The 25,252-nt window shown below is 48.5% G+C and overlaps 2 long non-coding RNA genes across 3 annotated transcripts in view; both read right to left on the reverse strand.

Annotated features, from left to right (window-relative positions):
• Positions 1 to 8,666: 8,666 nt before the first annotated feature.
• On the reverse strand, positions 8,667 to 18,783 carry LOC135187482 (uncharacterized). Its single transcript, XR_010307345.1, has 3 exons — positions 18,641 to 18,783; positions 12,741 to 12,922; positions 8,667 to 8,744 (listed from the first exon to the last, which is right to left on the reverse strand). It is a non-coding gene; the product is annotated as an uncharacterized LOC135187482 (long non-coding RNA).
• Positions 18,784 to 19,159: 376 nt separating this feature from the next.
• LOC135187390 (uncharacterized) overlaps positions 19,160 to 25,252 on the reverse strand; it is a 61,564-nt gene continuing 55,471 nt past the window's right edge. Inside the window, exon 6 of one of the 2 annotated variants that reach the window (XR_010307329.1) lies at positions 19,160 to 19,241. This is a non-coding gene — a long non-coding RNA (uncharacterized LOC135187390). Of the gene's footprint in view, positions 19,242 to 23,384; positions 23,552 to 25,252 lie in introns of those variants that run through there. The other variant, XR_010307330.1, reaches the window with a different exon arrangement.

Here is a 25,252-nt window from a genome sequence, read left to right on the forward strand (position 1 = left end):
CTTCCTTGTTTGCGCCCATACAAAGCTGACAGGGTAGAGAGTAATTGGAAGTGAGCGGCCTCCATCCCCTACTTTAAATTAATATTTTCCTGTTCTGATTTAATTTTGCCCGGTAACAGTGACACAAAGACACGCCATGTCAAGCACTAAGTAATCTGCAGCAGCTGCCTTCGGAGGAAACTTTTATTCATCACTAATACACTGACCTGTATATCACTGCACACCCAGCACACAACAGACAGCTGCTTTTCACTTGGCAGCCAGCAGAGATGGGAGAAAAACCCAGAGTACGGCACATGGACGTGGTGCTGTCTGTGCGTGGAAGATGCAATCAGACACAGGTATTTAATTAAGCAGGAAAAATTCATCCAGTACCCAATATTGCTGTCAGACAGCTGCTGTTAGCTCTATAACCAGCAGAGATGGGGAAAAAAACAGTATACAGCATACATATATATGTATATATCGAGAGAAAGAGGAGAATGGGGTGTGTGTGGGGGGGGGGGGGGGTGGGGGGTGTGCAGGGTGGATGCAAACAGACACAGGAATTTAATTAATCAAGAAAAAAATCACCCAGTACCAAGTATTGCTCTCAGACAGCTGCTATTAACTCTATAACCAGCAGAGATGGGGGAAAAAACCCAATATACACTATACATATATACGAATATATATATAGAGAGAGGAGAATAGGGATGTGTGTGTGTGTGTGTGTGCACGGAGGATGCAATCAAACACCAGTATTTAATTAATCAAGAAAAAATCACCCAGTACCCAGTATTGCTGTCAGACAGCTGCTGTTAACTCTATCACCAGCAGAGATGGGGGGAAAACCCCAATATACAGCATACATATATATGTATATATATAGAGAGAGAAGAATAGTGGGGGTATGTGTGCATGGAGGATGCAAACAGACACTGGAATTTAATTAATCAAGAAAAACTCATCCAGTACCAAATATTGCTGTCAGACAGCTGCTGTTAGCTCTATAACCAGCAGAGATGAGGAAAAAAACCCCCAATATACAGTATATATATATATGAATATATATATAGAGAGAAGAACAGGGGTGTGTGTGTGTGTGTGTGTGTGTGCATGGAGGATGCAATCAAACACCAGTATTTAATTAACCAAGAAAAAATCACCCAGTACCCAGTATTGCTGTCAGACAGCTGCTGTTAACTCTATAACCAGCAGAGATGAGGGAAAAAACCCAATATACAGCATACATATATATGAATATATATATATAGAGAGAAGAATAGGTGTGTATGTGCATGAAGGATGCAAATAGACACAGGTATTTAATTAATCAAGAAAAAATCACCCAGTACCCAGTATTGCTGTCAGACAGCTGCTGCTAACTCCATAACCAGCAGAGATGGGGGAAAAAAACACAATATACAGTATACATATATATGAATATATATGGAGAGAGGAGAATAGGTGTGTATGTGCATGAAGGATGCAAATAGACACAGGTATTTAATTAATCAAGGAAAAAAACCTCACCCAGTACCCACTATTGCTGTCAGACAGCTGCTGTTAACTCTATAGTCAGCAGGGGTGAGAGATTAAAAAAAACCCTGTCTAATGCATGTGTACATATCCCTATAGATATGTGTATGTGTGTGTAGGATACAAAATAGAGAAGAATTTTAGTAATCATGAAAGATTCATCTTTCCACGAGGGGAAAAGTAAATAAATAAATAAAAGAAAGGCAGATCTAAGCCCCATGCTGATCGGCAGAGCCAAGGAGCCATGCAAATGAAAAGGCAGAAGGAATGGCCAAAACACCCAGGCCATTAAATCAAATCACTGAGAAAATAATGGCTAAACTCTCTCTTACTTGTAACACTCAATTTATGCAGTCAATAGGGCTCTGAGTGAATGAGTGAAGGTACTAAGAGCACAAATCTAAATTCAATATACATATCTGAGAGCAGCGCGGAGCGGGCGGCGCCCGGCGAGCTGCAGGAGCTGCTGCGCAGGGTTCGGCAGCCCGCGGGCAGGAGCATCCCTACGCGGCAGATACGAGCAGCGCAGTGCACAGCTACCGCTCAGACATGTTCACAGCTGCCAAGGAACTCGTGGGAGTCCACAGCAAGTTGAAACCAGCCAGGACTTGGGAGGAAGAGCTTGGACACCCTTCATCTGAGATAGGCTGTGGGCAAACCTTGTGAGGAGCAGCCGAGGGAGCTGGGATTATTCAGTCTGGAGGAGGCTGAGAGGAGCCCCCATTGCTCTCTACAGCTGCAGTGAGGTGGGGACTGGACTCTTCTTCCTAGCATCAGGCAATAGACGGAGAGGAAATGGCCTCAAGCTGTGCAGGGGAAGGTTTAAATTGGGTATTGGGAACACTTTCTTTGCTGCAAGAATGGTCAGGCATTGGAACAGGCTGCCCAGGGAGGTGGTGGAGTCCCTGGCCCTGGAGGTGCTCAAGAACCATGTGGCCATGACACCTGGGGACATGGTTTGGTGGCCACAGTGGGGTTGGGTTAAAGGTTGGACTGGATTTTGGATGTCTTTTCCGAACAAAACTATTCTGTGGTTCTATCACCCTTAGCTGTGAGCTGCACAAGGTCTGTGAGAGCCCAGCACATCTGGTGGAAAGAGATGAAGCTGTTTGCATGTTCATCCACAATGACTAAAGAGAACATGTCCATCACATCTAGATGGACTTCTCAGACATGCCCAGAAGCAGGCCCTCCCACTTGAAGCAGTGCTACTGGATGAAAACAAGGTTTTCACTTTCCAAATAAATGGGAGTGCTCAGTGTTACCTCTCAGATTTCTTTCCAGACTCATTGAGCGAAGTCTTCAGAAGAAATTAAAGGTAGCAGCTTCTTTCTGTCCAGCTGAGAGGCAGAGAAGAGAGTGGCATGGGGCACAATACCACGCTGGCCACAGCCAGAGCTTCCCTGACCGAACATCTTCTGGCCTGAAGGGTGACAACATCCACAGTTAATGATTAGCACACTGAACTAGAAAGGGAAATAGAAAAGGGCCCCAGAGGCCCTGTTTGTAAGATAAGGAACCTGTGCCTTCAAACCACATCATTCAAACGCTCCAAACTGGAGGTCATGGCTCCCAAACTGGCATCTGCCAGCAGCCAGAGCAGTGACATCCACGTTTAGCAGTGACAGAGGAGGAGCTGCACCAGGTTTACTTACAGAGATGTGCAGTCTCAGGAGAATCCTGAGGGACACGGCAGCTTAGCCCTCCGTGGATCAGCAGCTTATTTCCAGTTGCTTAAGTTCTCTCCTCCTCTCTTGTTCTTGATTCCAGTGGATTTTCTTCCTACTCACCAGCATTACATTTCCATTTACAAGCAAAATGCTTAGGTCAGAGATGGTCACCAGCACTGGCAGCTAGAAACAGACTTGACACAGCACCCTGTCTTGAAAAGTCCCCTGCATTAGAGCACAGCTGAACTGCCAGATGATCTACCAGCAGCAGCCATACCCCTCTAAGACCCCATTTACCTCCTCCCTGGGAGCTCAGGCCAGTGGATATGTCTACCAGGAAGGGACCTTAAAGATCCTCTAGTTCCATCCCCCTGCCACGGGCAGCATCACCTTACATAGGGAACAGAAGTAGTATTCCCTCGAGCAGAAGTATGTGCCGGGGGTGGAGTCATCCACTTAGGCTCAAATCCTCCTCAATAGATTTTTGTCTTGTGAGAACTTGCTTCAAACACCTGAGGGACCAAATCAGAGATAACAGCGCAGAAGGTGGCTGCCCAGGAGCAGGCAGGCGCAGGGAGCGCCTCAGCAATTCCGCAGCGCCGCTGACCTCTGCCCGGCCAAAAACTAACACGCTGTGGAGCCAGCATTTTAAAGACAACAAACCAAGCCAAACCCCGACAACAAACCCTCCGAATCTTCGCCCTGCAGCCAGGCACACCCTGCCACGCTTCGATTTTGATGTACAGTTTGAAACAAATCAATAGCAGTATAATAATACTCAGCACGCTGTGTAATTTTTATATCATTAGTTTTCATTTTCCGCTCCCCATGCATCAAAAAACTTACAACGGGCTCGTAAAGTTTATTTAGTATTCCATGAATTCCTAATCAGTTTCATTTCATAATGATTCAGAGCGGCCGTTGCCAGGGCCCCGGTGTCAAGAAATCGATAAAACCAACACACTTTTCCTGATGGCTGCTGCACAAGGATCTATTGTGGGGGAATTATGATTTATGTCTGGGCTGCACCACGAGCAGCAGCAAGCGACAGCCTGGCTCAAGAGCTGAGATGTTCGCCAATAATGATTTATATGCAGGCCTCTCCCCTCCCCCCTCCCCCCAGCTCTTCTTGCCCCCCTCCTGCCAACCACCGCAGGCCCCAGATGCCACGGCGCAGCGGCTTCGGCTGGCTCGTGTGCCTGGCTGCAGCTGGGCACTGCAGACACAAAGCCAAGGGCAAGGCAATCCCTGGGTCTGTGGTGCCTCTCTTCTGCAGGAGGACAGAATGGCAGAGCACTGCCCCGGTAACCGCCTCGCAGCGCCCTTGTCCCCAGGCTCTCCTAACAATCCGTTCAGCGGCAGCTGAGCATGGTCAGGGTTCGATTTTCAGCTCCTGCAGAAGGTGCCCATTTGTCTTGGGGCACCCATCCTGTCAGACCTGCCCGGCTTGGGGAGCGTGGTGTGAGAGGGACTCCACAGACAACCCTGGTGTGACCAAGCCTACACACGAATGGGCCAAGGAGAGGGCAAAGTGAAGGCTCTACAGGGAGATAGAGAATGCCGAGGTACTGGGGGTGGGCAGCACTGGGATACTGTGACCAGGAGAGGCTGAGAGACCTGGGGCTGCTTAACCTGGTGAAGAGCTGCCAGAGGAGACCTTCTCAATGCTGATCAATAGCTGAAGGATGAAGATTGTGAGGATGGGGCTGGGCTCTTTTCAGTGGTGACCAGTGGCAGAAGAAGAGGCAACAGGTGCACACCAGAGCACAGGAGGTGTCACTTGAACTTAAGGAGAAACAGCTCTAGAGGAGGCTGCCAGAAGAGGCTGTGGAGTCTCCTTCTCTGGACACTTTGAAAATCCACCAGGACATTGTGATCCTGGGCAATCTGCTGTGGGTGGCCCCACTTTATCAGTGGGGCTGGACTAGATGTTCTCCAGAGGTCCCTTCCAGCCCCAAGCATTCTGTGTTTCTGTGGAAAGTTAAAGACTTTTAGAGGAAAACCCTTTCCTGAAGTCTAAGCCCCAAATTCAGGGATGCAGGTGCCCTGTGCCAGGGCTCAGTGTCCTTAGAATAGGTCTGCTCTGAGTTAGGAGGGTGGAGGATGGTTCTAGCTGGTGATTTGGAGGTGGCTCATGTGCCATGAGGAAGCAATAATGTGTAGAGGTATCACAGGGTTCTGCTTCATTAAATGTGTTAATCAGGTTGGTGGTTCTGCAGCAGGGAAAGGGAAGGCCAGAGAAGAGCATCTGAAATCAGAAAGAGCAGGTACAGCTTGTTAAAGCCCTGTTTACAGAAGAGATTAACAGCATCATTTAAACATCTACATTAATTTATTGAGATGCTTTTCTCTCTTTTCTCATTTCAGCAGGGACTTGTTGGCAGCCCTGCTCCATCAGCAGCTTCACTACTCTCACGCTGCTTCAGGAAGGAGACAGCTGCTCTTGCTCTTTTGAGTCCTTCAGCCTCAAAGCCACATCCACCTTTCCATCCTAATCTTGTCACCTCCATTAAGATGTACAGCAGCATGCATGACTAAGAGCTTGCTTGAACCTCTTCTAAGCTCTAGAAGAAGCTGAAGGAAGGAAAATGTGTTTTGAGGAAAGGCTGGGAGACCTGGGGCTCTTCAGCCTGGAATAAAAGAAGACTGAGGGGGTCTTCCTGGTGTTGGGCAAGACTCTTCAGTGAAAGGACAAGGGACAGTTAGTACAAACCAGGACATAGGAGGCTTCCCTTGAACTTAAGGAGAAAGTTCTTTGCTCTTCTTGCTGGGGCCCTGAAGCAGGCTGCCCAGAAAGGTTGTGTAGTCTCCTTCTCTGAAGAGATCCTAAACCCACATGGACGTTGTGATCCTGAGCAAGCTGCTGTGGATGAACATGCTGGAACCAGGGGAGTTGGGCTGGACGATCCAGAGGTGCCTTCCAACCCCTGCCCTTCTGTGATTCCACGAGTAGGCACAAACCAACCCTGAGCACCAGAAGCTTACAGCAGGACCCGCTCCATTTCACCAGTTGGTAAAGTAAATCAGTTGGCTTTTTGGTTTCTTTTCCCTACAGCCTGCTTTGTTATGTACATTAAGCAAGAAAAGGGAGAAAAGGAGGAGAAACAGGAAGGAAATCCCTCTTTCAGCTGACCAGAAATAAGCAGGCTCATGTCCAGAGCATAGTTGCTTTTGCCCCAGGCAGCAGACAGTGAAGCCATTCATGCTTCTAAGCCTCTAGTCATCACCTAAATGCTCAAATTTGGAGGCTGGAAGTAAGGAGTGTCTGTACATGTCCTTCTACGAGGACAGTTCATGCAAAGCATCACCTCCCTTCCCTCCATCTGACAAGCTGGAATATTGCCTGGAAACTACTGCAAAAAAACTACTGCAGAGTGAGACAGCCACACAGAGACACAATCAGCCACAGCTCCTGCTCAGCTGCTCTACAGCAGTCATACCTGGGGGAAAAAATGGTGGCTTATTTTTGCCCCCTCCTCTAGTTTTGCATGCACAGAATTGACTGCAGCCAGGAGGAGAAGTTGGTGAGCAATTTGTCCATGCCCAGAGTGCCAGGCTTCCTCCCTGCCCATACTCCTGGGCTCTTTCTTCTATTACCCAGTACAAGCAGTACCTAAAACTTGGCTGCTTACCATTAACTCCCCAATACAAACCCTATTTCATCTCCCTGGCATTTAAGAGGAATGTGAAAACATTTCACTCAAGTTACACCTGACTTAACCTCTTACTACAGGCTCCACAACTGGCATTTTCCCTTTCAACTCAGCAAAAGAAGCAGGAGCTCCCAATGCTGTTTTAATATCAGCATGGATTTGCCTGCATCAATGGCAAAGTTTTGCAAGGAGTCCCATGAAGAAGACAAAGGGTGGTGGGGACAAGTCACTGCTGGGGAGATCCCCATTGGACTCCAGAAGAAAATGTTTGCCCCTGAGCACAGCCAGACATTGGAATCATCTCCCAAGGGCAGCAGTGGAGGTCCCTGGACAGTTTGAAGACTCAGCCCGACAGGGTCCTGAGCCAGCTCCTTTCAGCCACACCAGCACCTAGAGAGGTCAGAGTAGATGAGCTCTGGGGTCCTTTCCAACCTGGCACTCTGGGATTCTGTGAATGGTAAAAGTGGCATTTCAGATACTGTACAGTTCTAACAAGCCAAATTCCTACCTAGAAGTGAAGGCTCCATCTGAGGTCAGCATTAGTCTGATGGGCTGGGGGAAGCAGACATTACAATCCACACACTCAGCTCTCCGTCATTCCTAAGGAAAAGAAAACCTGTGCAAGTTAAGCGACTGAGCAAATGGATGCTTTAAAGCTGTGAATACTGCAAGTTGTGCCTCTTGGGTGTCCAGCAGCCTGTATTTAAATGGTTGTAAGAGTTCTCCCTGCTAAAATACAGATCCAAAAGTTTCTGCTCAGCATGAGGCTGAGATTCATACCTCCCTTGCTCAGCACTTAGCTCTAGACCTTCGAGTAAAACACTGCTTGGTCCTTCCATAAATACACAGCTAGAAGGTTGAAAATTAAGTATTCAGCACTAGCTCTTCAGCAAGTCTCCAGTAAACAAAGGGGAAGTTTAAGTTGGAATTATGCCACTTGGTTAATAACAAGCAGTTATGACGAGATGATTCAACAGCCTGGGTGAAGGGAAGGTCCCAGGGATGGCATTTCAGCCATTTATTTACACACCTCGTGTTCACACACACACTCACACTGTTTGCTGAGCATCTCAGAGACGCAAAGGTTGAGATCCAAGCTTCTCTTGGTCTCAAGTGCTCCAGCATAAACATGGTCTTTGTAAATTAAAAGTACATCAACTAGGAAAGCACCCCAGAGACATCCAAAAGTGCTGCTGTGCTTATTTAGGGAGGAATTCTGGAGCAGGTATGTGCAGGAAACCAGTCACACTTGTAGTACTTACCTTGGGCTTTGGCAGAAGAGTTGACAGCCACTTGCTACCAGCACAAAGCTGAGTCTAACAGAAGTAATTAAGCACCAGTTTCTGAAATTTAGATTCTCTTTTTGAAGTGAGACAACCAATTCATTTATTTTTAAATGAGTCTGGTGTACCCTGGTGCTGTAGGGAAATCAAAGGTCATCTGCAGCTGCTCAGACCAGGAGCAAGCTTCACTGCCTTTCGTCTTCAGCTGAATTCTGGCCACACCAATGAAATCCATAGGGGAGGAGAGCAAGGCTTAGAGGTGAGAAGTAGCAAAATTCAGCCTGTATTCACTGAAAGGATTGTTGGAGGCTGGCGCAGGCTGCCCAGGGAGGTGATCAGAGGCCCATCCCTGGAGGTTTTTGACAGCCACAGAGCTATGGTGGTAAGGCACATGGGTTTGCACCAGACTTCACAGAGTTAATATTGGACTTGATCTCAAAGGTATTTTCCAGCTCACTCTGTGATTTCTACATACTCGTCCTGCTCCACTCAGGTCACTCAGCCTGTTGCCAAGACATCAAGCAGCAACTTACCCAGCAAGGAGCACAGGTTCTTCACAGCGGTCGTGACTCCCCATGGGTGACGGCAGAAGAACTGGGCCAGCTGGCAACACACACCTGCACACAAGTAACTTTTGCAGCAGAAGGTATGGCCCTGCTGTTATCACCTCTGAATGTACCCCAGGACTTAGTGGATGGAGATATTAAGAGCTGCACTCTGATTTACAAGACATTTTTTAGGAAGACAACCTAATTACATCTTGGTTAGCATAAGTTAGCAATTCCAGTGCAGCCACATTAAACAGCAGATAGAGTTTTCTTCCCCTCACTTTGTGGAGGTGTTGCTTGAAACTGCACTTTTATTAAGGGGGGGAGGAAACCAGCTAAAATATTGAGATTTAAAGGGGAAAAAAAAATAATCACAGGTTTATGTTCAGAGGCTCCTGTGAATATTTTCAGCATATTTCACCATATCATTGCAGGGTGGGCTCTGCTCACGCTGCCAGAATGGATGTTCCATCATTTCTATAGTGGGCCTGTGTGACATTCATTAAGTGCAGCTACAAAGGGAGAGGGTTAACCAGCACGGCCTCTTTTCTCTGATTTGGTCATACATCAGCAGGCGCTCCAGGTTAAATGCCCAGAATGCTGCAGCAGATGGATAGGGAGAAGGAGAGAGGCAGATACTTCACCCCACACTACTTAACCCAGGGAAATGAGTCTCAGAGTCGGTGTCATGGTAAAATATGGAAGCTCACTCAGATAATGTGCAGTTGAATCTTTTTTTTTTGCCAAGCCTTTCACGTTAAGACACCACAGACCCCCTCTTCTGCAGGCTGCCAGCTCACTCCAGCAAAAGCAGCTCTTTTTGTGTCACATTTATCTTTATTGGCTTTCAAATCAGAATTTTTAACCCATGGTGCAATCAGGGATAGCAGCCCCAAAACAGTTCTTTTTGACTCTAAGTTCACCCCCAGAGAAACCATGAACTGGAAAATTTATTTTTCTATACCCAAAAGTCATAGAGTAGAATCACAACATTGGTTTGGTTGGAAGAGACTTTTAAGATCAAGTCCAGCCATCAGCCCAGCACCATTGTGGCCACTAAACCATGCCCTCAAGGGCCATGGCCACAGGTTTCTTGAATGCCTCCAGGGATGGGGACTGACACCTCCCAGAACAGCCTTATCCAGTCCCTGTCCACTCTTGCAGCGCAGGATTTTTTCCTCTTCTCCAACATACCCCTCCCCTGGCATTATTTCAGGCCACTTCCCCTCTTTCTAGCACTTGAGACTAGAGAAAAGAGAGCAACCCCACCTGGATGCAGCCTCCTTTTTGGAACTATAGAGAGCGACAGCTAACACAGCTAACACACAGCTAACACACATGCAATTAATGCACAGAACTAACACATGGCAACTAACACACAGCTAACACACAGCTAACACAGCTACACGCAGCTAACATACATGGCTAACACACAGAGCTAACACAGCTAACACAGAGCTAACACACAGAGCTAACACAGCTAACACAGAGCTAACACATGGCTAGCACACACAGCTAACACAGAGCTAACACACACAGCTATCACACATGGCTAACGTAGAGCTAACACACAGCTAACACACACAGTTAACACACACAGTTAACACACAAAGCTAGCACATGGCTAACACACACAGCTAACACACACAGCTAACACAGAGCTGACACATGGCTAACATGCATGGCTAATGTAGAGCTAACACACACAGCTAACACAGAGCTAACACACACAGTTAACACAGCTAACACACACGGCTAACACAGAGCTAACACACACAGCTAACACATGGCTAACACACACAGCTAATGTAGAGCTAACACACAGAGCTAACACAGAGCTAACACAGCTAACAGACATGGCTAACACAGAGCTAACACACACAACTAACACATGGGTAACACACAGAGCTAACACATGGCTAACACATACAGTTAACACAGCTAACACACAGAGCTAACACAGCTAACACACACGGCTAACACATGGCTAACACAGAGCTAACACACACGACTAACACATGGCTAACACACAGAGCTAACACCTGGCTAACACACACAGCTAACACAGAGCTAACACACACGGCTAACACATGGCTAACACACGCAGCTAACACACACAGCTAACACAGAGCTAACACACACGGCTAACACACGGCTAACACATGCAGCTAACACACACAGCTAACACAGAGCTAACACACACGGCTAACACACGGCTAACACATGCAGCTAACACACACAGCTAACACAGAGCTAACACACACGGCTAACACACGGCTAACACATGCAGCTAACACACACAGCTAACACAGAGCTAACACACACGGCTAACACATGGCTATCACATGGCTAACACACACGACTAACACACGGCTAACACACGCAGCTAACACACACAGCTAACACAGAGCTAACACACAACTAACACAGAGCTAACACACACGGCTAACACATGGCTATCACATGGCTAACACACACGACTAACACACGGCTAACACACGCAGCTAACACACACAGCTAACACAGAGCTAACACACACGGCTAACACATGGCTAACACACACGACTAACACATGGCTATCACATGGCTAACACACACGACTAACACATGGCTATCACATGGCTAACACACAGAGCTAACACATGGCTAACACACGACTAACACACGGCCAACACACACAGCTAACACACACAGCTAACAAAGCTAACACAGCTAACACAGCAGCCTGTCCGGAACATGCGGATCCACACACACGTGGTCATGCAGCCATGCCAATGAGCTACACGCTGCCACGGGGAAACAACTATTGGATTGTAACCACAGACTTTCTTTTCCTTTAATAGTCGTCATGGAAAAGCCAGAGCCTGGCAACATCCATTGTGTTTTTAATGTCTCAGAAATAATTGCTAATCAAAGCCTCACGCAGTGGGGCCAGTAGGAAGCAGGTACATGTCCCCCGCACAAAATTTTCGTGTGAGCTGAAAGAGTGGGAAGATGTAGGGACACCTAATTTCCACCTTGCAAGCCAAGTCCATCTGATGAAAAAGATTGCCCAGCAGTCAAAAATCAAAGTCACACTGTCCTGGGGAGAGCCGGAACGGTGACAGGTCCGAGCATGCCGGGAGAGCAGGCATGCAAGCAAGTGAAAATTTGGTCTCTGCGAGGTGTGGAAAGTCAATATTATTTGTTTTTAAAGTTATCCCAGCAAACACGTAGTTCTGTGCTCTTACCGAGCCCGGTTCAGCACACGGGGGTTCTGCTATCTTATTAACCTCACCAAGGCTTCCCCATTACATTTTTTAAAGGAATTATTTCTGCTCATTACTGCCAAGGACGGCACCGAATCCAGCCCTGCTCCCCCGAGCCGCGGTGGCCGCAGCGGCTCATCAGCGGCTCTGTTTGGACAGTGAAAGAGAAGAGTCCAGCGGCAACTCCTCATCTCTAAAGCATTTAGCGTCTACAAGAACTTTTAAAGCTGAGCAACGCAATAGACACGTAATTAACAGCTTGCCCTGCTAATCAGCTAACTCCCTGCTAATGAGGTAGCAATAAGCTGAGCTGCAGCACAAGGTCTTCCCAGGCGCTTTGCTGCTTCTGTCACAACTGCTAACACTTTGTCTTGCCACCAGCTTTCCCCCTCCCGAAGAAGACACAGCTCAGGAGGTGCTGAACTCCACGTTAAGGAGAAGGTGCTCCCTGCCCTGCATCTCTGTCTGTGGTGTCCCAGGAATGTAACTTCTCAGCCCAGAGTAGCTCCTAGCTCCAAATGAACTTTGTAGACCGATCCAGACCTCGTAGACCGATCCAGACCTCACTAGCATCCCTGACACAAGCCTGCCTGCAGACACAGTGGCCAGGCCAGTGAAACACAAGCACCGTGGTAATCCAGCTCCTTGCTCTTCCCACAATGTCATCTCCTCATCAGATTTTCTCCCAGGCGGAAGCTTTAAGCCCTGTGTTTGCTGGACAGTGCACAAGACTGGCAAACCAGGGGCACAGAAAGGGTGACATATTTGGAGAAGAGGAAGTTCAAGCACACACAGACCACATCTTGTGGTTACTCACATTTTGGGATTCTGTCTTAGAAGCTGCTTCCTTGCTCCTCCCCAGCACAAGCACAGGGGCATGGAGCCTCCCACAGAGGCAAGCAGGCTGTCCAGCAATCCTCCGCTACGTCCTTTCAGTCCTTGGTGATTATCAGTACTTAATCACACAGCACAGCACAGCAGCTCTGGTACAAAGAGGGGCTGCAGAGGAAAACCACAGATGTCAGAGTGAGAGTGGGGAAACACTGGAACAAGTTGCCCAGGGAGGCTGTCCAAGGCCAGGCTGGATGAGGCCTTGAGCAACCTGGGCTAGTGGAGGTGTCCCTGCCCATGGCAGAAGCTGGGGGGGGAACTGGATGATCTTTAAGGCCTCTTACAACCTAATCCATTCAATGAAACTGTCTCGCTCAGATCAAGAATATCAGTAGAAAGACCAGAAAAGAAGGGCCTTTTCCATGCTCTTGTCCAAGTGCTTCTCTACCTTTCAGACTTAGTTACTTCTCACATCCACCCTCTCCATCACAACAATTTTAACCATCCTGCTCTCCAGTCTGCTGTCACATTTGAGTGAACCATTAACACATAGAGCATGAACTACAGCTGCTCTGCTTAAAGGAGCAGTTTCAGAGAACAGGAACAATTCTCATCAGGGCTTAAAAGCATCTTACACTCAGAAGACCTGATTTCAAGTCAATATTCAGTGTCTTGAAAATAATTGTGCTGAATAAAGAGACATTTGATGGGGACACTTGGCTGATTCTTAATGAAACTGATTGGGAAAATGCAGATAACCTTCATTTTGAAAAACAAGCTAGAGCAGAGAAATCTCAGATACAGGCAAGGCTGAAGAGTGCAGGGTGCAAGAGCAAAGCAGCCTGAGATGACTGCTCAACCTACAAGAGGAGCAAGGTTTGTGCTGTCACTGAGCTGCAGTTCTAGCAAGCTCTGCAGCATTTCACTCATGCAGATATTTTCCTGCCAGAGCTGTAAATCTTATCTCCAGCTCAAACAGCAAGGGAATTGCAGGGCTGAAGTGTTCTTAGAATCATAGAACCAACCAAGTTGGAAGAGACCTCTAAGATCATCCAGTCCAACCTATCACCCAGCCCTATTCAGTCTTGAACATGCTTTGAGAGAGGAGCAGAGGTACTGCTAACAAGTGAGCAAGTTCTGGAGCTGGACCATCTGTGCCTTCTCCTGCCAATACCACGTTGGTGCCAAGGTAGCTTACTGCCATGGAGTGCCCAATACAGAATCGATAAAATCAGCCTCCAGGCCCCTGAGCTTTGCATTGTCTCCCGGCAATAGCCCCAAGTGAATTTCCATTCTTTCCATTACAATGGCGCTCAGAGGCCACAGCACAAAGAGATTTTGTTCATCAAGGAAAAGGAAGCCACGACAGCAGCTGGCAAAAGATGGCAAGATTGGATATGTGCAGAGGAGTCTAGAGGAATTCCAGGCTTTAGCTTTGACAGAGGAGCCAAACCCCGAGTGCCTCTCCGCTGAGCCAAGGCTGCACTCTCTTCTCCAGCAGTCCTTTACAGGTAATAGCTGCTTTCTGTCCAGATAAACCCTTAAACTCCATTTTTACCATCCTTAAAAATAAAAAGGGAGGGAAGGAAAGGGTAGGGGATTAAACTTCACAGATGCTTTGCACAGCCTGGCTAAAGCTCTGGAAAGAACATCTCAACCTTTGATCCCTTCGGGGAAAGAAGCAGTTATTTGAGCAGGCTTTTTTGGGACACACGCTGTGGACATCTGTGTCAGCAGACCCTAATCAAGGCAGACCCGGAGTGCTGCAGCAATTTGTGTTCCAGGATTCAGACAAGAATATGAAATTCCTGATGGGATAACTAGCTACCTGTAGGGGCATGGATGAGTTTCCTGGATAGATTGTGAATGAGTGACAGTTTAATCCAGGTTTTTTCCACGTCTGTTTTTTAGGTTTGGGGTTTTTTTTTAATTCTTCTTTAAATCTGGGAGCCTTAAAGAGATAAATGTTCAGAGCATTACCCAGAAGTTTGCTTCCTTCAGGAGGAAAATGACTGTTTGCTCTCTGCAGTTTTGCCTCCATCCTTCCCACTCCCAATCAGAAGTAACAAGAGTCAAACAAAACTCTGTGGAAGATTTACAGGACTTGCTGCAGCCAAGGAAGGCTGATGCAGAGAGCTCTGGCATGTACTTTGCACACAATCCAAAGCAGGAATTCAACAGGGAAAAAGGTCTCCACATACTCCTCCCCTCCTACTTCATAGAATCACAGAATCAGTCAGGGTTGGAAGGGACCACAAGGATCATCTAGTTCCAACCCGCCTGCCATAGGCAGGGACTCCCTAGCCTAGATCAGGCTGGCAACAGCCTCATCCAGCCTGGCCTTAAACACCTCTGGGGACGGGGCCTCAACTATCTCCCTGGGCAACCCATTCCAGGCTCTCACCACTCTCATGCTGAACAACTTCCTCCTCACAGCCAGTCTGAACCTACCCATCTCCAGCTTTGCTACATTCTCCCTAGTCCTATCACTACCTGATGGCCTGAAAAATCCCTCCCCAGCCTTTTTTGTAGCCCACTTCAGATACTGGAAGGCCACAATAAGGTCACCTTGGAGCCTCCTCTTCTCCAGACTGAACAGCCCCAACTCTTTCAGTCTGTCCTCATAGGAGAGGTGTCTTCTTGAATCTCTCAAGCCTTCCAAAATCTGGTAACTGATGGATTTGCCATTTGCTTTGTCTGGTGTTGTGCAAGGATTTAGGTGTGAGCAAGGCACTGATAGATGGCAGGCAAAGCAAGGCAACTCCTCTGCTCGCTGCAAGCTGCTGTCAGTAGGGCTCTGACAGCGCCAAAGCCAGGATTGAGCTACTGACACTCTGAATTCCCCTTCTAGTTCAGCAGAAGCCTCATGAACTGCCCTCACTCAGCCTCTCACTGCAGCGAGATCTTCACCACTGGGCCACAGAAGAGTTTAACAAACATTTGATTTGAGAGTGGAGCCCCATTAGCAAAACACAGCACAGCTTTGCATGCGCCAGTGCTCCAGCACGGGGGCAGAGGCAGGAAAGCAGAGCATGAGGGTAACAAAACCAGGTGAAAACCCAAGAAAGCCTTACAGATGACCACAACAAATACTTGGTTTTCTTAGGTCTGTCCCTTATCCTCCAAATTATGCATACAGCAAAACCCCAGGCGAGGGAAGTCCAGCTGCTCCAGTAGCACAGCTGAGCACAGGTCTTTGGCACGAGGATAAATTTTGCCCTGAATTAACAAGAGCAATAGCAACTGGAGCCTTTGAGAGGCACTGTCAATATTTGCTTCACCTGTCATTGACAGAAAGCACAAATCCTGCAGCCAGAGTTTTGGTGCGTTTCAAACAGCCCCATCCAGAAGCACTGAAGCAGGCTCTGCTCAGAGACCTGCCCAGGCAGTAACCCTGATGGGTGGGATGAGCTGGATGAGCAACAGAGAAGGGAGGGAAGAGGAAGAAATCCCACTGCTATCATGTAAAGTGTCAAGAGTAAAGTGACACCAGGTAGTAGAAGTATCTATTCTGTGTTAGAAGTAAATGCTTCATAAGGACAGGTGTTCTCCGGGGAGCATCTCTCTGATATGAGAAACATTAAGCATCCTGCCAGTTCCAGTGTTACAGGAACCTTCATAAATTAACCCAAACCCTTGTAGATTATTTTTTACTTCCCCCTCCCCCCCACACACACTCCTGCCTGAGACATTGACTCTGACAAGGAGTTCAGGATCTGTGCTTCTAAACCAGCTTAACATATTAATGATATTATCTGGGAGCTGTGGTTGTCAGAGTATGCCACTGGGTTGTGATTCTTTTACCAGTTGCTTCCTCTCCTGGTTGGACACTGGGCACAGACAGCACCAGTCCTTCAGCATGCTCCTGAGTTTTGTCCCCTCATCCCCCTGCTGAAAACTCTTCCAGCAGGATATCATACCAGAGGCATGACCTCAGGTTTCAAAGTTCACGAGCAGGTGGCAGCCTACTTCTCTTGCAGGGAAATTACTTCTCTGGTTTCCTAAATTCACCCAGAAAAGTGGATGATGTTGATGTAAGAAATCCAGCATGGGTCACATTTTCAATTGCACTTCTCAGTCCCTGAGCCACACTCACACCTTTGTCTTTAGGGTGGAGGAAAAAGAAGAACCAGAAAACTCTCCACCCTGCCACCAAGATGATGACTTGAAAGGAGGACAGACAGGAAGCTTAACAAGAAGCAGCTTCATCATCTGTTATTCTCCAGCCTGGTGGTGGTGGCCTTCCTGTGCACATTAGTGAGGTGCCATGGATGGGAATTGGAGTATGCAGCTTTCTTGCTCCTGTCACTTGATTTCTCTCCCATACAGAAACGCAGACCTGCACAGCTTCATTACTTTTGATCAACCTGTCTGACTCCAGAGAGCCATCAGTTTCCTTTGGTCCCTAAAGCCTGTTTAATACAGCCTGAAGGCATTTCAGAAAACACAGAGGTCCTTTGGTACCTGAAGCCTGTGTTCTATAGCCTGGAGCCAGTCTAAGAAACACACGGAGCTTCAGGACAGCTGGTACTGGAGTCCCACTGGGGACCAAGCCAACTCCAGCTGTGATGCGCTAGCACAGAGGAGTCCGTGCCAGACAGCTCAGGATGTGCACGCAGCTCTGTGCTGCAGCCAGATGACAGTGTCTGTCCTGGACCACCTGAGCTGGCCTGTGTATGAGTGATGGTCAGAGGCATTTTCCAGCTGTAGGCATGTCTACCTTCTGAAGTCCTGCTGATTTCCATCATACATCCTCTCACGCTGGCACCTAGAGCAAAGCTGGGCAGCCCCATGCTGCTCTGCTGTTGCTGTATTTACCTCACTGCGCTACTGCAGGAAGCTGTCCCAGCTGGACCAGGGGTTTGCAGCCACAAAAATACCACTTGAACCCCAGCTGAGAAGTCCCAGTTTTGCAGAGCTGCATCTCATTCTAACAGCAACGAGTCTGCTGCCTGCTCTCACACACTGCTTCCTCCTGAATCCTTCTGCTCCGCTCTGCATCAAGATGAAAAAAACAAAGCAACCAACTTCTTTCCTCCAGAGCTAATTCCCACACACTGCAAGGAGAGAAAAGCAATGTTTTGAGCAATAAAAGCTGGAAAAGTAGAATGATTTTCTGCACCATTCAGATGGAAATGAAGCCTAGCCTCAATTCTGCCACCCACCTGGAGCCATGGTATGATCCTATAGATCTTTGGATCGATACCGCATCATAGCTACAAAACTAGAAGGGGGCAAGAAGAAGAGGCACAAAATCAAGGAGTGTAAATTTTAACTAAATTAGTTCTGTAAGGACTCCCCCACCCCCTGCACTGCTGCCTTGTGGAAACAGCTGTGGAGCAGAGGCTTCAGGCAGAGCATTTTCCTTCCTTTAAAGATAGCTGGGCTGATACAGAAGGCCATTATCCCTCGCCCCAAATAAGGCATGAGATTATGATGCATGTTTTCTGTTACACCCTGGATTACTTCTTAATGATTCACTAAATTGCAGCATCTCCACGGGAGGAGTGGTTTACATCCCCCTCCCCCCCCACCTGCTTGCTACCCACCCAAGCATTTTGTTACAGGCTACCTGCTGAGTTTCTGCTCACGCAGCTGAGAGATGAAGGCAAACAGGGGTTTGTGTTTGTTTGCTTGTCATTTAGAGCTGCCTTACATCGCAGCACACAGCTGGACCTGACAGGGGCTGGCAGAGCTGATGGGCTTGTTTTCCCAGCTGCCCCATTCCCTGGCTCTCCAGGGACGTCTCATTGGGTTTTGAGGGACATTATGTCATGGGCTCCAGTACATGGGCTCCAGAGAAGCACTACTAAGAAGCCACCCAAGTGATGAGGGGGAGTGAATATTACATTCCATGTTTATTCTGAACTTTCAGGAGCTTCCTACCTGGGAAGGTTACCTTGTTCCTCTTCTGCAGAGGCAATGCTGGCCCCCACCCTAGAGGCAGTCCAAAGACAGAGCACTCTGCTGTAGAGGGCTGCCAGCTCCCACATCTCCAGGTACGTCTCCAGAAAAGGAGAAACAAACCAAGAGAGGCTTCTCTTCTCTTCTCTTCTCTTCTCTTCTCTTCTCTTCTCTTCTCTTCTCTTCTCTTCTCTTCTCTTCTCTTCTCTTCTCTTCTCTTCTCTTCTCTTCTCTTCTCTTCTCTTCTCTTCTCTTCTCTTCTCTTCTCTTCTCTTCTCTTCTCTTCTCTTCTCTTCTCTTCTCTTCTCTTCTCTTCTCTTCTCTTCTCTTCTCTTCTCTTCTCTTCTCTTCTCTTCTCTTCTCTTCTCTTCTCTTCTCTTCTCTTCTCTTTTCTCTTCTCCTCTCTTCTCCTCTCTTCTCCTCTCTTCTCCTCTCTTCTCCTCTCTTCTCCTCTCTTCTCCTCTCTTCTCCTCTCTTCTCCTCTCTTCTCCTCTCTTCTCCTCTCTTCTCTTAGTTTTGCAAGACTCAATCCTCTCCTTATGTCCTCAGCTGCTGCAGGCCAGTAAATTCATCTGCCATCTGCCTTAAAAAAAAAACACCAAAGTATCTTAATCCTGATATTTGACAGGAAAAGCCAACAGGTCATAGAATCGTTCAGGTTGCAAAAGACCTCTAAGTTTGTTGATTCCAACCTTCTACTCAGCACCACCATGGCCATTAAACCATGTCCTGAAGTGCCACATCCACAAAGATGATTCCTAAAGTGATGATCTCTAAGGTCTGCTCTGTAGTCCAAATGAGCCCACAAGAGGTTTTTTCAGCTTGCAGCATTTCTTGAGCTGTTTCCCAATTGTGAGTGCCCTGAGCCCAAACCCTTAACTGTTGTGCCTAGGACAGCCACCAGATGTTGCACCTCTAACCAGACTTGGTCCAGAGCCACGCTTGCAGGCCCCTGTCTTGACTAAGGCACCCAAGTCCATTTGCCTGGATTTCACTGCAGGGTCCTAGTCAAGGGCAAGATTTACAACCCTGGGTGTTTTTCTCTGGTGTCCCCAGACACTTGAGCTAATAGAGCTGAACCTGCTAGTACCAGTTTAGCTTTTCTTCTTTATGCCACTAGTTAAGGCTTTCTTTCATCCCCTTCAGTAATGAATCACCTGGTTTTGTATGATTAGGGGTATGAACAGCTCAGTTCTTGTACAGTGGAAGATTTGGGCAGGGACAGAGATGGACAGGATTCATGGAAGAGGAGGCTGGGCTGATGCAGGAGAAATGCATTTCACAATGCATTAGTGAAGAGCAGCAGAATGGAAAGTGATGAACACTTAAAGTGGCCAAATAATAGAAGTGTTGCTTGTCCAAGAAATGAGCAGCACTGGGCCTAATGGCCAACCAATCTTTAATCTGCATCACTGATGGGACTTACCTGAACTTGGAGCATGAGTCTGCAAGGTGCTCAGCCTACTGGTCCTGGCCTAGACAAACTTTGACATGCTGATTTCAGGGGGGTGTTGTTCATATGAGGAAAGAAGAGGGTCAAGTATAGGATCCACTGAGCTGCAATGTGGGCAGAGTCAGCCAAGCTCTGCCAGCACCAAGCGCTTCAGCTGACGACAAAGACCATAAGTCTACAGCAGTCAGGGCTTTGCAGGGATGAAAATACAAAACACTGAAGCTTTAGCCATGGTCTCACCATCTGCATATGTAAGAGAAAGCTTCTGATTGGCTCCAAACATCCCACAAACACTTCTAATTAATTTGTCCATCACATGGGATGAGCAGACACACTCCTGTTGGTGCTGTCAGCTGCTTGATACAAGCCTCAGACCTCTTCCACTTTCACTCAGAAACACTTTGACCTCTGTCAAAAAATCATTGCCAGTAAGGTCTCTCCGAGTAAACGTTTGTGGCAGCAACAGAAGAGGAGGTGATAGTTTGCCTGCTCTGCATACAAGAGGAGTAATCCTGCTTCAGGTTTCCATGAGCATTTCTCCCGCTGCAGTGCCAAGCTTAGGTGACTTTTTAACTGCTGTGTTTGGGTGGTATTACATGGATTCATGGAATGGTTTGGGTTGGAAGGGACCTTCAAGATCATCCAGTTCCAGCACCCTGCCATGGGCAGGAACACCTCCACCAGCCCAGGTTGTTCAAGGCCTCATCCAATCCAGCCTTCAACACCTCCAGGGAGGGGACATCCACAGCCTCCCTGGGCTACCTCTGCCAGCGTCTCTCCACCCTCACTGTCAAGTATTTCTTCATCATCTCCAGTCTAAGTCTCTCCTGAAGCTTCAATACATTCCCTCTCATCCTGTCATTCCCAGCCCTTGTCAAAAGTCCCTCCTCAGCTCTCCTGTAGCCCCTTCAGGTACTGCAAGACTGGTCTAAGGTCTCCTTGCAGCCTTCTGTTCTCCAAACTGAAGAGCCCCAAGTTTCACAGCCAGTCCCCATAGGGGAGGTTTTCCAGCCCTCTGATCATCCTTATGGCCTCCTGTGGACCCTCTCCAACAGTTCCACGCTCCTCTTGTGATGGGGACCCCAGAACTGGAGGCAGTGCTGACGTTGAGGTCTCAGCAGAGCAGAGAAGAGGGGCAGAATCCCCTCCCTGTGCTGCTGCTGTCCCTGCTCTGGATGCGGCCAGCACACAGCTGCCTGTTGGGCTGCCAGTGATCATTGCTGGCTCCTGGGGAGCTTCTTTCTCATTGATTGACGCTCCCAATTCTTTCTCCCTGACAATGCTCAGAAGAAATCTTGGAATCTAGGTTCCAGCCTCTCTAGATATCAGTTGTACCTAGAGAAACGCCAAATCTTTGTTTCTTCCTTTTTTGCTCCTGAGCTCCAAGCAAAGGCTGGCCAGCAGGCTGTGAAATGATTGTTGGCTTCTCAATGTAGCTACCACAGCTGAGGACTTAATAGTGGGCTGATGGCTGCCAGCCTTATTAACATCAATATTGTACCGGTCGGGTGGGGTGGGAGTCATGCAGGAGATGAGATCTTGTCTGTTTCTGCTGATATGATCTCAACCAGTCAATTAAAACTGCTGGAGTATTTTGTAATCATCACCACAGCAAATTACCACATTGCTGCATCTGCTAAGTGGGGAAAGTTATTCCATGACCACGTGGGGACAAAGAAGGGTTGAAAGGAGACTGGTAGCTTATGGAGACATCAAGATCCCCATGGGCAGGGTTACAGCTGTTCAGAGGGCCAGCCCAATTGTATAATATTTCTGTTTACACTTCTCCATCCTATTTTTTCTTCTGGGAAGTCATATATGAAATGTTGCCTAGCAGACCTGGAGGTGCTGGACAGCAGCCGTCTGAAGACAGCTGTGTGCCCAGGTGGCCATGAAGGCCAACAGCATCCTGGTCTGAATCAGGCATAGTGTGGCCAGCAGGAGTAAGGAAGTGATGGTGCCACTGTACTGGTGAGACTGCAGCTCAAATACTGGGTTCAGTTTTGGGCCTCTCACTCCAAGAAGGACATAGAGGGACTGGAGTGCGTCCAGAGAAGGGCAGCACAGCTGGGGAAGGGTCTGGAAAACAAGGCTGGAGAGGAGCAGCTGAGGAAGATGGGGTTGGTTAGTCTAAAGAAGAGGAGGCTGAAGGCAGACCTCATTGCTCTCTCCAGCTCCTGAAAAGAGCTTGCAGTGAGGTGGGGTTGGGCTCACTCTCCTCCCTAGTCTCAGGTGATAGGAGGAGAGGAAATGGCCTGAAATTCTGCCAGGGGAGGGTCAAGCTGAAGATGAGGGAAAGTTTCTTTCCTGCAAGAGTGGACAGGGACTGGATTTGGCTGCCCAGGGAGGTGGTGGAGTCCCCGTCCCTGGAGGTGCTCAAGAAACCTGTGTCCATGGCCTTTGAGGACAGGGTTTAGTGGCCATGGGGGTGGGGGGTTGGTGGTTGGACTGGATGATCTTAGAGACCTTTTGCATCCAAATAATTCTATGATTCTATGGGACAGTTAGAGGGGCTCAGGCAGAAGGCCTGGGAGGTTGCTTTTCCTTACCTTCTCGAAGCACTTCACACTGTTCTCTCCCTGGCAGAGGCTGACTTGGGGAGTCAGTGTAACAAGTTCTCGTAAGACTGTCAGTAGGATTGGGAAGGTAATTTGCAGAGGTTTTGTGGCTCTGCAAATTGCAACTCAGGCCTTGGAAGAGTGAGGTTTCAAATTTAATTTTAGGCTAATTCTAAGCATTTGGTTCAGAACCTCCAAGCTTGGCTTTGCTGCCTCGGACACCAGGTCAGTCACTGCTCCTGGGGCTCCTCTCTTGCTCTGAGGGGATCCCAGGTGATGTGACACTGCCCTTACTGCTTGGCTGCATCGAGCTAGGCCCTTTTTTTGCAGCCTGTCTGATGATTAAGTGTGGCACTGCAGAGTCCATCTGCATGTCAGCCAGCTCTAGAGTGAAGAACACCAGGGTCTGATCCTGCTGCTCTCACTGGTGAATGGGCACAACCTGTGCCAAAGGCACGTTGGGTTCACAGTGAATGTTCCCCTCCAAAAGGATTTCCCTTTCCTGTTGTCCTTCTTTGAGCTGGAACACGACTCATTCTGCTCAGTGCTGTGACTTATGCTCTGCTCAGGGTGGGCACTTTCTGAAGCTCAGGGCAGGCTTGCACAGCCAGAGGCTGCTTCTAGCAGGGACAGCATTGACAATTAGTTACTGCCAAGGGCACTTCTAAATCTTATGTGCCATACTGGAGTGCAGAGTAAAAATGCATACCTGAGGCAAGGAGCAGGCAGTCCAGGTGACCCTAAGCTGACCAACAAGGGGTTCCATCCCATGGACAGCATCTTCAGTACTGTTCAGTACTCAGTTCTCGCCCTCTAGATCTCCGGTCTGAAATCTCGAGTGCTGAGTGCCAGGACCATTCTCGGCACACAGAAACTGAGCTGCTGAAATGAGATTGCATGTTCAGAGATTGACAGAATGGGTTGGGTTGGAAGGGACCTTAAAGATCATCCAGCACCAACCCCCTGCCATGGGCAGGGACACCTCCACCAGCCCAGCTTGCTCAAAGCCTCATCCAACCTGACCTTGAACACCTCCAGGGAGGGAGCATCCACAGCCTCCCTAGCCAACCTGTGCCAGCATCTCCCCACACTCACTCTAAAGGATTTCTTCCTCATCTCCAATCAAAACCTCCCCTTCTCAAGCTTCACTCCCTGCAGCAGATTGTTGGGGTGGGGTTTTGTTGGGCTTTTTTTTAAGAGGCAAAAAAATCCTGGCGAGCAGTTGTAGAAATGAGTAAGGTTTCACCTCCTGATAAAGGTAGTTATGCTGCAGTAATGAGGAGAAAGGGAACTTGCTATCAAGAATTAATGAGATCACAAAGAACAGGCAGGGGAAGTGAACGTTTTTAAAATGTCCCTGCTGAACACCAGGAATAATAGAGTGAGAAAAAATGGAGTAGATCCCTGTGGTAAAAACTATTAGAGGCGGCGAATTATAAAACTATTAACCAGAATGTAACTCCCAATTAAAAGATGATTTAACACTGGAATCTGATGGATGAATTTTGATTAAATGGAGAACTATTAGGAGCCCTGGGAAATGGACTTCTCCTGCCAGTTCTAAAAGTTAAAAGGCAGTTTGATATAAAAATGTATAAATTAAGGTTAATTACTTTAAATAACATGGCTGGAAGCAATAAAAAGAAATTTATAATATTCTCTGGAGTTTTAGGAAAATAATATAGATATCTGCACCTCTCACTGCCAAACCCGACCGGCGTCCCCAGGTTCAGGGGGACAAAGACAAAAGACAAAGGCAAGGCAAACCGGCTGACAAAGGGGCTGCCCGGGAAGCTGAAGGACTCCGCGCCTCGGAGCCGCGGAAAGCTCCTTGCCCGCTGCCGCCGCCGCCGCTCCTCGGGGCTCTTGCGCGGCGGAGCAGCGGCTGCTCCCCTTCGGCCTTGGAAAGCCGCCTTGAACGCCTGCCAACCAACACTGCGTGCTGGAGATGGCCAGAGAGGCAGCCTGGTCCTGCCGCCCTTGGGGAAAGGTTTGGCTCTGCGAGCAGGTAGGCAAAAGCTGACTGCAGGTGAGCTGCGATAGCGATGGGAGGGAAGACAGGAGCCCAGAGCAGGGTCAGGCAGTCCCCAGGGGCTCGGCACCGCTACTGTAAACCTTTCAGCACAGTAAGGAACGGCTTGTCCAGAGAGGAGGTACCGGTGTTCAGAGCTGCAGAGCAAGCAGAGCCCGCTCCCCGGGCCCGCGGGGCTGCGCTGCGGCCGCAGGCTCGGCGATGGGCGCTGCGGAGGCGCAGCTGGCGGCGAGCACTGCTACAGTGCACCGCTTCTTGTGGAACGACACAAAGCAGAGTGTCGGGGGGAAGGGGCCTCGGTGCAGCCTCAGCCTCCTTCACGCTTTCCAGTGGATGCCATGGAGGAGGTGGGGGCTGTGGACAAAAAGAACTGCCTGGACTGGATGGCTCCCCAGGGCCACGCAGCAGAAGGCAGCAGAAGAGAAGGCTTCTCCCGTGGCAGCCTCCTGGGGCCTTTACACAGCCTTTGCTGAAGAGGGTCATAGCGGAGGCAGAAAGCCTGCAGGGTTTATGCAGATCCCAAAGGATTCCCAGGAGGCTAGAATCATTCT

Source organism: Pogoniulus pusillus, chromosome 27 (assembly GCF_015220805.1).
Source record: "Pogoniulus pusillus isolate bPogPus1 chromosome 27, bPogPus1.pri, whole genome shotgun sequence".
Lineage (NCBI taxonomy): Eukaryota > Metazoa > Chordata > Aves > Piciformes > Lybiidae > Pogoniulus > Pogoniulus pusillus.